Source organism: Cupressus sempervirens, chromosome 9 (genome assembly GCF_028749045.1).
Source record: "Cupressus sempervirens isolate cs-2001-9-10 chromosome 9, ASM2874904v1, whole genome shotgun sequence".
Lineage (NCBI taxonomy): Eukaryota > Viridiplantae > Streptophyta > Pinopsida > Cupressales > Cupressaceae > Cupressus > Cupressus sempervirens.
The window spans coordinates 155202088-155208087 of record NC_143126.1 but is presented as its reverse complement, the minus strand read 5'-3'; positions in this window follow the sequence as shown (position 1 = coordinate 155208087).

Here is a 6000-nt window from a genome sequence, read left to right as displayed (position 1 = left end):
GATCGTTGATCTTGACTTAATCAACAGATAACACTTTCCCGCTTGGTGAAGTTGCATGATAAATAAATAAAGTGGGTAAGCACCTTGGTGACATGTGTCCTTAATCATCACTTTTCTCTTAGATTGCCAAAAGGGTTTAATTTATGCCACCATTGATCTTTCAGAGATTGACAGCTAGTGCTTGCTTGCATTATGAAAGTGCTCACCAGTTAGATAAAGCAGGCAAGTGCCAGCCTGATGTGTGGCAAATGTGATGTTAGGGACCCACCTCTTCAGGAGATAATAAGGAACCTATTTACATAGAGTTTGTTAGAGTGTACTGCTTCACATGGAGATTTTCTATTGGTTGATGCAATTGGCTGGGTATTATAGCAATACAATATTGTATGATCGTTAATTTAACCAAGATCAGGGATTGGCGCTTGCCCTCATTTTCAAGGTGCAAGAAATTTAAGCAATGCGGGGAAGTGCTAACTTGACAAGTGGCAAAGTGGGACCAATTGTAACCAAGGTGGGCTGATGTGTGATAGGTTGGAATATTTATTATGCCAGTTGTATTTCACTTTTTTGCATGTTGCTATAAAGTTGTTTTATTTCTCATGACCATTGATTTGAGGGAAAATCAATGGCCGATGCTTGCTCACATTGCCAAAATGCAAGAGGTTTAAATAATGTAGGGAAGTGCCTATTTGACACATGGCCAGATCTTTAAAGCTATAAATCAATTCTGCTTTTTGAATTAGGGCCGTTTGATCTAATGAAATTAACAGATAAGATTCAAATATGAGTGCAACATGGAAAATAATGGCTAATAGAAGTTAATGTTGCTCAGAACTCATTCGTGTGATCTCGATGCATGAATATAAATCATGAAGCCACCATTATTTGAACCATAAAATTGCAAAGGTTATTAGAGCACAGAGAATTTCTAGAGCTAGGGCATAGAATTTTAGTAGGTGATTCAGTGAATTATAGCAAAAATTCTACAAAAAGACACAATTCAGTAGGTAAGTACTTTGTAACTTTTGAAAATCAAGGATTTGGTGTTGTGTAAAGCTTAGAATTTTAAAGATGCCACCACTGATTACCTTAAAAGGTATCCATGATGATTTTTTGGAGCAATTTCCCCCATCTATACATGAAATAATGATTGGTAGAGATTTCATTCCTAAGAACTCTAGGTTAATAGTTGTAGAGGGTTTTTATGATAAAGAAAATAATTTGAGAGATGCCAAGATTTCCATTGGGGGGGGGGGGGAGGGGGGTTAGAGTTGTTTAAAAATGGTTTTTAGAAAGAAAACTAGATACCCCTTTAAGTAATGTCTAGGAATTTGATTTTGGAAAGTTAGTAGTCTAGGGGGTTTTCTTTGAGAGTGATCTACTAGTTGACCTAGCCAAGAAGTACGATCACATTTGTTAGAATTGCTTTAGAATAACTGAGAGCAGGGGGGGTGGTGGGGGTGAATCAATTATTCAAGGTCTAGATGTCCCTTTCAAACTTAGTCTATTCAATCATTCATTCATTCAAACCTTAACTTGTCTAATTAGCAAGTTACTATAAATCAACATGCAAGTATAACACATAAGAAATCAACACATGACCCAGTGATTTACGTGGAAACCCAATTTGGGAAAAACCACTAGTAACATGCTACTCAATTCTCACCCTTTTGAAGTGATGCCCTGTGAAGGGCTTACCCTATTAAAGGCTTACAACACACTGTTAAATGTGACCTCATTGGAGGATTTAACCACCCTGTTAGAAGTGGGCCTAGTAAAAGGACTTTAGAACATTCACTTGGAATGCCACCCTATTAAAGGATTTACAAATGGCTGTTAGGCCAACCTAAGTCCATAGGATTTTTAGATCTAATACAATTGCTAGAGAGTATTAGAAAATATTGACTTGACTATAACCTACAATTTATCTTGTAGATCTCAGATCATTTCTCCGCTCATACCCTTGCTTGGCCTTCTATCTCTACAACTCTTAATTGCTTGCCTTATCTTTCAAGATTTGTCTCCTTGAGTCTCCATACTTAGTGTACCAGTGCAATCATCTCTTCATGACCACTTGTAGAAGCAGAGCCTCTATTCTCTTCCTTCTCCTTCTTGACACTCTTTCAATCACTTTGCAGATTTGACACTTCTGCAGCAATAGTATCAACAGCTCTATTCTCCTTGGTTTATGACTTCTTAAATAGAAGTCTTGAAGTTCCTTTTCTTTCTCAATTCATCTTTTCTTCAATTTCAATTTGCATGTATTAGGTAGGATTCATTACATCTAACCCATATTCTATTTCCTCTAGAAACTTCTTGAATAATCCATTAGAATTCGCCCAAAAATAGTTTACATAGGATTCTCTGCTAACAAATCATCATCCTTATCCTCCAACTTGTTCAAAAAATTCAATGTAACCACTAAGTCAGCTTGGATTTGGTGAATCTTTGTTATTTGAAATAATGTAGCAGCTCGACATTATTAAAATACTGGTGCTTGGCACATACTATGTTACTCGACATCAACTATGTTTTTCCTAATGCTCAACACCTTAAGATTACTCGACACGAACTAAATTTTTTTCTTGATGCTTGGCACCTGATCTTTTACTCGGTACTAACTGAAAATGTCTATTACTCAACTTCTACTAAGAATTTACTCAGCTTCAACTGATTTGCTTGGCTTTTACTGATGATCAAGGTTAAAGCTTTACCGTCAACTTTGTTACAACTTCTTCATTCAATTATGCCTAAGTGTGACCATCCTCTGTATCTTTGAGTATGTTATCAATACACTACTTAACCATTGCCTTAGTTGATCTTTGCACTTCATTCCAACATCATAACTCAACCTTTCCCTTAGGTGCTCTTGTTACATCTTGTTGATCAAATCCTCTTCATCAATCAACTAAGTGATAGTGCTCGAATCTTATAAGAAAATATCTTTCCTACAAATAGAAGGTTTGACATCAATGGAAAAACAATGATTGAAACATTCTTTTACAACAATCTCCCTCTTTGATCTTCAACAACAATGAGTTTTTCAATCAAATTTCCAATAATCTCTCTCTTTGGTATTGATGGCAAACCAAGCTGATCAACCATCAAATTAAACTATTCAACCACAAACAAACTAGGTTAAAATAGTAAGTCAAAAGCCAAAAGTAAATTTTAACATTACATCTCATACTATTATGATTGCTTCATTTCAGCTTCTCCCTCTTTTCTATTGTAGCCTTGCTCTCTATCTTTCTCCATTTGTATTGTTCATCTTCTACTATTCTGATCAACCTTTGAAATCTCCATCTGTCTTTATTTGTTTAGTTGTCTATATTTAATCTTTGTCTAAATCTTTTATCTTCAACAGTTGTTGATCAGTTGTTCACTTCTCCCTCTTTGACAACAATGCCAAAGACATATTAGCATCTTTAATATGCAGATGTAGCTCTTGTAGATTTAGTCAATCTCTCCCTCTACCACCTTCCTTGTGACTGATTTGAAGTATTCAAAACTTCTATTACTTTAGGGATGGATCCCAAAGTAAACATCCTCTGCATCAATGTGTAAAATCTTCAACATTCGGCTTATTTGATGTAGGGCATTCTTGTTTTTGCTTTAAGTATCCTTAGCTAGGGGTATCACCCCTAACTTACCTCTAAGATACTCAAAAGCATCTTTAGGTAGTGCTTTTGTGAAGATATCAACAATCTGTTCCTTTGAGCTAACATATTCCATCTTCACTTGTTTATCTTCCACAGGCTCTCTTGCATAGTGATACTTAATTGCAATATGCTTGGTTTTAGCATGCATTACTGGATTCTTTGATATATTGATAGCACTTGTATTATCACAATAAAGTGTCATGGGCTTGATTACCTCTTCCTTCATAGCTTGCAACAAATGTTTGATCCACACAATATTAGTGCAGTTTATAGCAACTGCTAGATATTCAACTTTAGTAGTAGACTATGAGGTGCAACTTTGTTTTTTTCTTGTCCATGTAATCAACCTCTTTTCTAAGAAAAATGCTCCTCCACTAGTTCTTTTTCTATCATCAATGTTACCTCCCCAATCTACATTAGTGTAGGCTCTCAGTTCAAATTTCTCATTCCTCTTGTAGTACAAACCAAAGTCATCAGTTCCTTTTAGGTATCTCAATATTCTCTTTACTACCATTAACTGATTTTCTCTTAGATTGGTAGAAAATTTAACCACTATTCCAACAACTAATGCAATGTCTAATCTATTATGTTCAGCATATTGTAGCTTTCCAATCATTGACCTATACAATGTCTGATTTACTTCGGCAAATTCATCATTCTTGGATAGTTTATGGCCTGTTGCCATTGGTGTGCTGACTAGTTTTGAGTCTTCTAGCCCAAATATTTTGAGTACTTCCTTGATTTATTTGGATTGAGTCACAAATATGCCATGCTTCAACTGATGTACTTGTAATCCAACAAAGAATTTGATTTCTCCAAACATTGACATCTCAAATTCATGCTTCATTTGATTTGCAAAATCTTTCCATAAAACATCTTTTCCTCCAAATATTATGTCATCAACAAAGATTTTTGAAATCAAAATGTCTTTACCTTCCTTAGCTTTGATGTACAAATTGCTATTGGCATCTGTTCTTTCAAATCCTATTTTTACAAGATATTTTTGCAACCTTTCATACCATGCTCTTGGTGCTTGCTTTAGTCCATAAAGTGCTTTGTGTAGTTTGTAGACCATGTCCTTGTTCTTCTCATCAACAAATCCCTCTGGTTGTTCTATTTAGACTTCCTCTTCTAGTATACCATTCAAAAAAGCTGACTTCACATCCATCTGGTAGACTTTGAAACCTTTATATGCAGCATATGCAAGTAATGTTCTTACTCCTTCCATTCTTGCAACATGAGAAAATGTTTCTGCATAATCCAGTCCTTCTTCTTGTGCATAGCCTTTGCAAACTAGTTTGGCTCAAGTTTGTTTCTAAACACCCACTTGGTACCAATCACATTCTTATCAGTTGGTCTGGGAACTAGAGACCAAGTTTTGTTTTTCTCAATCTGATCTATCTCTTCTTTCATGGCCTTATACTAGTCATCATCTTGCAGTGCATCTTTGACTATTTTGGGTTCAATCTTGCTCAATAGACATGATTCATTTATGAGTCTACTCCTTGTCATTGGTCTAGCATCATTATCACCAATGATTTGATCTGCAGGGTAATGTCTTCTTACATACTTGGCTAATCTGGGTTCAGTCCTTCTTTCCATGTTTGATCCTTTAGCTTTAGAGTCATTTCATTCTTCTTCATTAGGTAATTCATCATTCCTTTCATGTATACTATTTTCAGAACTAGTTTGTTCATTTTCTACATTTTGCAGCTTGGCTTCTGAATGTAACTCGGCATTCACAAGCTGAGACTTGGTAGATACTGAAGTTTGTTGCTGATTCCCAACTTGATTTGCAACATTGTCTTCAATTGTCATTGCTTTGTAGAAGTATACAAAGGATCTATAATCCTCTATTTTCTTTGAGTCATCATCCTAAACTTTTGCATGCTCATCAAAATTTACTTTTGAATTCTCCACAACTCTGTTAGTGTTAGTATTCAAACACTTATATGCCTTTCTTCTAGTGGAGTACTTTTTGCATCAAACTTGGCATTTCTAGTGTCTTTTAGAATATAGCATTTACAACCAAACACTTTGAAATGTTTAACATTAGGTGAATGACCATACCATAATTCAAAGGGTGTTGCATTTGTACCTTTCTTGACTTGAACTCTATTCAGTGTGTAGACTACAATACTTGCACCTTCTCTCTAATACTTAAGTGTAACATTTGTCTCCATCATCAAGGTTCTAGCATAGTCAATCATTGACCTATTTCTCCTTTTAGCAATACCATTATGTGGTGGAGTTCTTGGTGCTGACATTTTCCTTTTGATGTGAACTCACATCCTCTATTTGACCTTAGGCATTTCAAGTTCTTTCCTATTTCCTTCTC